The sequence below is a fragment of the Triticum urartu genome, chromosome 5 (genome assembly GCF_003073215.2).
Source record: "Triticum urartu cultivar G1812 chromosome 5, Tu2.1, whole genome shotgun sequence".
NCBI lineage: Eukaryota > Viridiplantae > Streptophyta > Magnoliopsida > Poales > Poaceae > Triticum > Triticum urartu.
Genome location: NC_053026.1, coordinates 276,553,055 through 276,563,316, shown reverse-complemented (window position 1 = coordinate 276,563,316; position 10,262 = coordinate 276,553,055).

Sequence of the window (10,262 nt, the reverse complement as noted above, 5' to 3'; positions counted from 1 at the left end):
AAGTAATTGCTGCATCGCCACCAAAACCCACCATCTCTTAAGCTAAAGTGGACCAAGCTAACCCCTATGTTAGCATATTACTAAGATAAACATAAGGCATTGTAGAATCATTTAGGACGTGATCTTGTCAGTCGGAATGTGGAGGGACACCAGCTTAGCCCCAGCCAGCAGCTTGGGCTGAACTGTGAAGAAGTTCAACTCCTGCATGGCGACATCGCCGGGATCCTTGCTACTTGTCACCTCCATTTCCACCTTGACGACGTCAGTCCTGCCTTTGGGCTCCCCCGGTGGGCCGTCCGCCCACAACTTGGCCATGTAGTGCGGCAGTGGGGACGACCCCGCTCTGATGCAGACGACCGACACGGCGATAGGCGCGCCGATGTCGAGCATGCCGTCGAGCAAGAAAAACGTGTGACCATCCTCCTCCACGAACAGCAAGAGCCATGGCTCCGATAGTGGCACTTGCAGCTGGAGCACCTTGTCGTACTGGATCCTGTGCACGGGCATGGGATGCACGGTGCTGATGTGGTGGGAGAGCACCGGCGGCGGGCCTTCGTAGCCGCAGACGGGCACAGGGCATTTGAAGGGCGCAGGCGGACACACACTCTGGTGATCGGTGAGCTTGTGGTAAGTGACGTAGAGCCCACAACCTTCATGCGGGCACTCCACCCTCATCGAGGAGAGGACGGCGTCTACCGTCGTGTTCCGCACGTCGAAGCCACCACCGCGCTCGCACTTATGGCACTGTCACTGGTTCTCGGAGCACTCGACGCGGTAGTCCGCGTAGGCCAGGTGCCCTCCCTTACACTGCACAAATCAGTCGAACAGCACATCAATCAAGAAACCCGCACCTTGCTTGATCAGCCGAACAAACGAGGTGTATTCGAACCTCATACACTGGAGGCTTCAAGGGGCGGAGGCACAAGGGGAATTGGAGCAAGGTGAGGTCCATCGAGACCATAGAGAGCTCCATCGCCGGGTCCTGTTCCGTCTGCATGATCTTGCCCTCTTCGTGCACAACCAAATCTCGTTTTATTAGGGCTGGGGCATTACAAATCTTTACCGTCACATATTCATACTACTTCAAGGTGCATTAAATCAACACATGCAAGTATCAAAAGGAGAGTCACGGCATGCATGCATGCGTTATAATTAATGCATCGGTAAACGCAAATTATTGAAATATATCAAGTGTTGTGCTTTGATGTGTCGCACCAACTCATACAAGACTGAGAAGTTTGATTACTACAACGCCCTCTCCCTCGCGCACCTGCCTTTGGCTGCATGACAGGTGGCCCACCCACCTATTGGGCCCACCTGTCATACACGCAAAGGCAGGAGCAGTAAGTGAATGAAGCTGCGTCCCTCCCTCGCCCATGAGCGTGGTGGCTGGCAGGACTAGTAGGAGAAGCCTTCGTTCGCTACACGCTCTCCTCCCGCACGCGGTGGACATGCAATAGTTCAATCGATGTCGGATGGCCAGAAGCATACTGTAGTACTCCACTGCAGTAGTACTCCATCATTGTTCGACTTCCCAAAGAGGCGAAGAGCCAAGCGCAGCCCGGACGCTTGTGTGGCGGTTTCATGTGTAGAGTAGTCTGGGATAGCGTGTACCATGCCCGTAAGCTTAAAATCGTTGGGGTCGGCTCCTTGCTTTTTTTATTAAAATAATCTTTTGTCCCTACCTGTCATCCTGGTGATTGTAGTTTGCACGCTCATTTGGTCAAGACAGGAGTATATATTTTAATTTGTGGTGGGGTAAATGTTAGAGGTTGCAGCAAATGGAGTATTATACACTGCGGGTCTTTCAGCAAAGTTTAGAGGCAACCATGTGGGGCCAGTGCTATGATGTGTCGCGTCAACTCGTAAAATGAGGAGAAGCTTGATTTTATTACCACACGCCTTCTCCCTCTCCCATGTGCGTGGTGGCTCACAGACGAGGACAGACTTTTTCTTAGGCTGGTTGCAATGGAATACTAGGATCATGCATATGATACTAGTGTATGATACTACACATCCATAGTGCATAGTATCATATGTTAGTATCATCGATGACTTCATTTATTAGCATGCATGACACATAGTAGCACAACATTTAATATGATACGGTATCATGATATGATACTCAACCCTCTCTTTCTTCATTTACTTCTATGCCACCTCATCAAATTTGCCTAGTTGGCATGCATAATACTCCCTCCGTTCCTAAATATTTGTCTTTTTAGATATTTCAAATGGACTACCACATACGGATGTATATATACATATTTTAGAGTGTAGATTCACTCATTTTGGTCCCTATGTAGTCACTTGTTGAAATCTCTATAAAGATAAATATTTAGGAACGGAGGGAGTACTACCTATGATAGTTCTCCCATTACAACTAGCCTTATAGAGTACTACAACAAGCTATCCCTCCCGCACGCGGTAGATGGACATGCAGTAGTGGATTCGATACTGTAGAAGTAGTAGTAACATCATTGTTCGTCTTCTCGAAGAGGCAAAGAGCCAAGCACAACCCGAACGTGGCAGTTGCGAACCTTGGAGGACGCATATAGCCAGGCTCTTGCATGAGACAAAATTGCTATGTGAGCCCACTATTGTAGTAATTGCTAGTACAGCCCTATAAACCAGAAAGGAGTATTTGCCTTTCTAGAGATTTCAGCAAGTGACTAGACTACACCGAGACGGAGTACATATGGAGCAAAATGAGTGAATCTACACCATAAATAAATACGTAGTTCTCTTGTTTTTCTCCCCGCCTTGGTCACGGTGCACAATATTGAGTATACTAGTAGTATCATCTTGAAATTTACGAAGTCACCATAGGCACCTCGTCGTCGAAGGGTGAAATTTACGAAGTCACCATAGACACGCGATAGACGCGAGCGGCAGTCGCCTCCATAGGTGCTTGAATGCCATTTCCAAGGAGGGAGAGGGTAGCGGTTCCCAAGATGTTGAACGGTCAATGATGCATCCTTAATTACATGCGTGGGGAATTAATTGGAGAAGCGAAATAGAGCCAGCACGATGTGAATGCAACAGAGTTCGAATTCTCATATAAAGGCGCCCCACCACTCTAATCCATCTACTCCTAGTCTTTGCGCAACACTGCTCACTCCAATCCAAGACCAAGTGACTAGAAGCCACAAGCACCTATGGAGGCGATGGACGCGAGCGACAGTCGGCTGTGCCAAATCATCCAAGGCGCTGGCCTATGGCCCCGCACCGCGCAACGTTTCCAAATGGTGCTGGCGACTGTCGGCGTCGTAGCCCTCATCGACGCCGGCTTCGCCTCTCGCATGGACGACATGATGGTTAACTGCACCCGCAAGTTCACCTCCATCAAGAAGCGCACGGACGACCTTGCCGTACTGCTCCAGCCCACTCACCCAGGCTCCTCATTGCCTGCCACCCTCATCGGCCTCCATGGTGATGAACTCTTTCAAGCCCTAGTGGCCCTACAGGTGCCGGAGGTCGCGATGAAGAATCTGCACCTCGAGGACGCGCTCGCCGCGCAGCGCCTCGCCATGCAAGAAACTGTCGACCTGCACATCCACGTCTACGAGCAAATCGTCTAAATAGGCCACTACAAGGCCAGCGAAGACAGAAAGACGTTGGCCTTCTTCTAGCGGCTTTAATATTTGGACGCCATTTTTCAGAAGCACGTCGACCTGGCCACGAAAGCCACTGCTACTTAGCCGTCGTTCGGCGGGCCAGCGCCCTGAGTCGAGGAGGTGGACGTCGTGGATGGATGCATCTCTTCTTCTTGCCTCATGTAACCAGCACTGCATCGCCTCGTGGCATTATTGTTTTATTAATATAGTACTCCCTCTGTTCCCAAATATAAGTCTTTCTAGAGATTCCAGCATGTGACTAGATACGGAGCAAAATGAGTGAATCTACACTCTAAAATATGTCTACATACATCCGTATGTTGTATTCCACTTGAAATATCTAAAAAGGCTTATATTTAGGAATGGAGGGTGTATATGGCATTTTTATTCCAGTTGTAATATTTTCACTATGAGGTGGGGCCGCAGTTGAGAAAACCGACCATTGGCAAATCCCCACCCCGCCCACCGGGCGTCGGCTGAGTTTAGAATTAGAAGAGAGAAACGAGGGAGAAGATCTAGCTGTAGCATAGACGCTATTGTCAGATGGGACTTGTGTTGATACAATAGGAGTACTGAGCACTCGTACCTCTTTTTTTTGAGGGAAAAAGTAGTCGTATGTGGCACCCCGGCTCAGAGAAATCGGAACGCCCCGTATTCCAGCCTAGAGATCGAGGTGAAGTCTTCTGGAATACGACACTACTTAGCATAGAACAAACCAGCTCTCTATTACTACGCGAATATGAATACAAGGTTCCCAATATTACAATGAATAACATCAGCGCGGCGACACTACGCCAGCCACAGTTGCTGTATGCAAGCAACATAACAACTCGAGGTAGCCGAACAACTACTGGCAGCGGAACAACGAACAACCATGATGGACTCCAATTCGCAGGGACTCTGGCTGGAACATTTATCCTAGCTCGCGAACACAGGAACCACACCAAACAAGCAAGCAATCCAGGCACGACCTGTAAACTGGCCTGACAGGCCAGGTCAGTACATTGAATGTACTTGCAAGCTCACAATAACCAAAAGCAGTCAAGACAAACAACATCATGGCATTAGCAGGTTAAATCAATCATGAGCATGATACTAACAAAACAACATGTCATGTACAGCTGAACATGATACAACTTTAGCATGGCAAGAACATATAAACATGATGATATTATTATGCACCAACTTACTCTGTTCAGGTTACCTCGTAACCAACACGGAAATCACACGATCATCTCAGGATCCAATCAAGCTTGGTATTAACAATACCGTACTAATCATTCCATGACCACAAGGAGCTTGATTGTAACACCCCGGATGTAACTTTCCCAATTTGTACTTCAACTCTTGCTGTTTCCGGCGTTAAGTTATTTTATTTTCTCGGGTTCGGGTCTTTGTCTCCGTGTGTTGTTATCGTTGCCATGCATCTCATATCATGTCATCATGTGCATTGCATTTGCATACGTGTTCGTCTCATGCATTCGAGCATTTTCCCCGTTGTCCGTTTTGCATTCCGGCGCTTCATCCTCCTCCGGTGGTCATTTCTACCTTTCTTTCGTGTGTGGGGATTAAACATTTCCGGATTGGACCGAGACTTGCCAAGCGGCCTTGGTTTACTACCGGTAGACCGCCTGTCAAGTTTCGTACCATTTGGACTTCGTTTGATACTCCAACGGTTAACCGAGGGACCGAAAAGGCCTCATGTGTGTTGCAGCCCAACACCCCTTCAATTTGGCCCAAAACCCACCTAAACCTGCTCCATCATCTAAAGCGTTCGATCACGATCGCGTGGCCGAAAACCGCACCTCATTTGGACTCTCCTAGCTCCTCCTATGTCTATTTAAAGACCCCTCCGTTTTTCTTCTTCTTCCTCCCCCCGAAACCCTAATTTTCCCTCTCCGCGCCGGCCGGACACGTCCGTCCCGGCCGGACACGTCCGATCCGCCCACTGCCGACCAATCGCCGAGCGCCACCTGTCCCACGCCCCACAACGCCGTCCCGCGTGCCGCCAGGCCCGCCAGGGCCCGAGGCCGGCCCCCGCGGCCCGTTACCGCCCGCCGCCTCCTCAGCCGCGCCCCGCCGCCTCCTCAGCCGCGCCGCCACCCGAGACCACCGCCGCCGCCGCCATCGACGCCGGCCAGCGCCTCGCGCCGCGCCCCGCGGATCTCCGCCGCCGCCACCCCCACGGATCGCCGTCGCCGCCGCGCAAGCTGCCGCCTCCGCCGACCCCGCTCGTCGCCGTCCGAGCTCCGGCGCCGGACGCCCTCGTCCTCGACTTCCCTCGCCGGAGCAGCCGGCGCCCTCGCCGGATCCTGCCTCGATTTCCGCGCCGGGTCAAACCCTAGATCTCAGGGTGATTTTTTTCGTCTAAGTCCCTAAAAATTCCAGATCCAAGTGCTCCTGTTCATAGCCCCGTAACTTTGCATCCGTAGCTCCGATTCATGCACATAGCATATCAAAATGTTCACCTCAGAGAGTACATCATTTCATTCCATTGCATCATTTTCATTTGAGTTCATCTTGATGCCCGAAATGCTGTTAGAAGAGGGCTACTTGAGATAATTGTCAGATCTGCTACTCCATTTAGCTTTTTGTCATTTTTGCCATGATTAATGTGTGCATGATATGCCCTGATGCTCTTCATATGTTTTGCTAAGGGTTTTGTCATCTTTCCAGAGGTGCAACCCACGTATTTTTTTGATGAGTGTGGTGACTAGTGCAAGCTTGCAAAGTGAGGCACTCGGTAATTCTGTTTTCAGGGACTTAGCATTTCCACTAAGTCCTTGATCTGTTTATCTCATATTGCCATATGTTCATGTTGTTTCCTAGTGATCCGTGCCTCTTTTGAGGATGATCAGTAAGGGAGTTTTATTAATCTTGTAGTGCTCTATCCATCCATGCCTTTGTTTGCAATTATGGAGCACCCTAGCTTGAGTCAATCGAGCTCTACTTTTGCTACTTTGTGAATCTGGGCAGATTGTCAACTTGTTTGCAATTTTGCCGATGATGTTGTAGTTGATCTGTGCATGCTATGTTATTGTTCTTGCCATGTATAGCTTGCATTTTGTGCCTTCTTGATGTATGTATGCTTGTCTTGTCATGACTTGCACCGTAGTGAGTGCATCGAGCTCGTGAACATGCCTACTTGATATCTGTTTCAGCATGTGCCAGTTTTCACCAAGTCTGAAAACTGATTATGTTTTTGCGATGTTCACGTGCTTGTTAGTATATTTTCTGATCCCTTTTGGCTCAAGGTCACTAAGGGACTTTTGTTAAGCTTTTTGAGTAGCTCCATGCCATGTTTTACTTTGCCATGTTCAGGTCCTGTAGCATGTAGTTTTGTTTCTCCGAAGAGTGCTACCTGATCTGAAATTCCAGACAAGTGTTAATTTCACCAAGTCTGAGATCTGTTTGCCATATGCATTTTTGCCATGCTTGTTTGAACCTGTTAATGGATGAATTGGCCGTAGCTCAGTGCTAGACTTTTGTTAAGCATCTTGTACGCATCCCTGCCATGTATTTTGTTGTCATGTTTGGGTGCTGTAGCATGTTCATCTCGTTGCATTTAGATGGCTACTTGCTGTAAATCGCAGACCGGTGTCATATTTGAATCGCTTGCCATTTCCAAACCGTAACTCCGATTCCGGCGTTCTTTATATCGTTTTCAAGCGATTTCATCTCATATTTCCAGTGGCACACTTGGATTTCCAAGTTGAGGCCAGGTTCTTGCATTTCCTTTCACATCTTGCATTTTGCATCCCGCATCGCATCCCGCATAGCATATCATCATTGCATCATATTGTTTGTCCTTGCACGTGGTTGATTGTGTCCTTGTTGCATGTTTGTCTTGTTTGGGTAGAGCCGGGAGACGAGTTCGCTATCGAGGAGCCCGTTGAGTTTGCTTTCGAGGATCCAATCAACTCTGACAATTGTGCAGGCAAGATGATCATACCCTCGAAATCACTACTATCTTTGCTATGCTAGTTTGCTCGCTCTTTTGCTATGCTAATGCTACGATGCCTACCAATTACTTTCAAGCCTCCCAAAATTTCCATGTCAAACCTCTAACCCACCATTGTCCTAGCAAACCGTTGATTGGCTATGTTACCGCTTTGCTCAGCCCCTCTTATAGCGTTGCTAGTTGCAGGTGAAGATTGGAGGCCGTTCCTTGTTGGAACATTTATTCACTTGTTGGGATATCATTATACTGCTATGTTATCTTAATGCATCTATATACTTGGTAAAGGGTGGAAGGCTCGGCCTCTCGCCTAGTGTTTTGTTCCACTCTTGCCGCCCTAGTTTCCGTCATATCGGTGTTATGTTCCCGGATTATGCGTTCCTTACGCGGTTGGGTTATAATGGGAACCCCTTGATAGTTCGCCTTGATTAAAGCTTTTCCAGCAATGCCCAACCTTGGTTTTACCATTCGCCACCTAGCCTCTTTTTCCCTTGGGTTTCCGGAGCCCAAGGGTCATCTTATTTAACCCCCCCGGGCCAGTGCTCCTCTGAGTGTTGGTCCGACCGAGTAGACTGCGGGGCCACCTCAGGGCAACTTGAGGTTTGGTTTTACTCGTAGGTTGTCTCATCTGAGTGTGCCCTGAGAACGAGATATGTGCAGCTCCTATCGCGATTTGTCGGCACATTCGGGCGGTGTTGCTGGTCTTGTTTTAACCTGTCGAAGTGTCTTGAATAACCGAGATACCGAGTCTGATCGGAACGTCTTGGGAGGAGGTCTATTCCTTCGTTGACCGTGAGAGCTTGTCATGGGCTAAGTTGGGACTCCCCTGCAGGGATTTGAACTTTCGAAAGCCGTGCCCGCGGTTATGGGCAGATGGGAATTTGTTAATGTCCGGTTGTAGATAACTTGAACCTTAGCTTAATTAAAATGAATCAACTGAGTGTGTTACCGTGATGGCCTCTTCTGGGCGGAGTCCGGGAAGTGGACACGGTGTTGGAGTAATGTTTGCGCAGGTTGTTCTCTAGTTTCTCGCTCGCGCTTTGCCTCCTCTTCTCGCTCTCTTTTGCGAACAAGTTAGCCACCATATTTTGCTAGTCGCTAGCTGCAGCTCCACATATTTTTTTTCACCTTGCCTTTACCTATAAGCTTAAATAGTCTTGATCGCGAGGGTGCGAGATTGCTGAGTCCCTGTGGCTCACAGATTACTATTACACCAGATGCAGGGCCTGATGATTCCGCTCCAGCAGACGCGTATGAGCTCAAGTGGGAGTTCGACGAAGACTCTCAACGTTACTATGTTTCCTTTCCCGATGATCAGTAGTGGTGCCCAGTTGGGGGTGATTGGGACCGTTGTCGCATGTTGGGTTATCTTTTATTTTGGCGCCGTAGTCGGGCCATGAGTGTTTGGATGATGTAATGTTATTTATGTACTTGATTGACGTGGCGAGTGTAAGCCAACTATGTTATCTCCCCTTTATTATTTATATTACATGGGATGTTGTGAAGATTGCCTAATTTGCGACATATGCCTTCAATGTGATTATGCCTCTAAGTCGTGCCTCGACACGTGGGAGATATAGTCGCATCGAGGGTGTGACATTGATCTTCACCCTTGACTCTTGCATAACACCACAAATATCCATAAACTTGGTATCCTCGATACCACGGTGATCATCTCACGATCACAACCAATCTCTTTCACATCATCGAACCAGGGTTGTTATTAAGCACATTATTATTACAGTTGACCCATAGTGTGACCGACACGAACTGGGCCCTTATCCGCGGGCGCGGCTATCGATATATTTAATACACAATCTGTAGAGGTTAGTACACTATACCCACACCACGGAACCCATTGCCTCGCACTCCCATTCGAGTGGACCAACGGCGTTCCGACAAAACCGTCCTACTGCCATGACACTCTCTCGGCCACTCCGACCAACACCCCCTTGGGTTTCAGTACTGGGTGGCCCCGTGCCTACCAAAGGCATCAACGACCACCGTCGTGGAAAAGCATAAACGGTCACAAACGGGGACAAAAAGGTGCCTAACAACTACGGGCACACAAAGCTTATGTCCGCCTACCTGATCAGGGTAGCGCGCGCCCATAACCTTCCCTCGTTGGAGGCACCGGCGAGAGGGACGACAATAGACCCAGTTAGGACCTTCCCATAAAGGCAAGTGTGGTTGCACTGGTCAGCTTGATATGGTGGCACCATGACTCAGCCAACGGTTGTTCAAGTTCAATTAAGTCCGGTTAAACTTGAATGCAATAAGCTGAGCCATATTAAAATAACATGATGCAACTACAATGCATGAGTATGGATCAACATAAGCAGGGAAGTGCAACATAATCATCGAGCATAACCATTTTGAAACATTAACCAAATGAGCATGGTAAACTAACGAGCATAACATTAAACATGAGAATATCATGACCACTAGCATCATAAATAAATAACATGCAAGAACTCATCCAAAATACTACCAAGTAAGCATATACCCAACGGAATACATAGTAACATACATAGCTACTGCACCAGGTAACAGATTGTAAACATGTATCAGAAAGAACACACTGCTACTACTATCAAGCATGACATATAACAATAATACCAGTAATAAGTGCAAGATAACAAGATGCAGAAGAGCATAGCATGAAAGGGAACACATATGTATAAGCA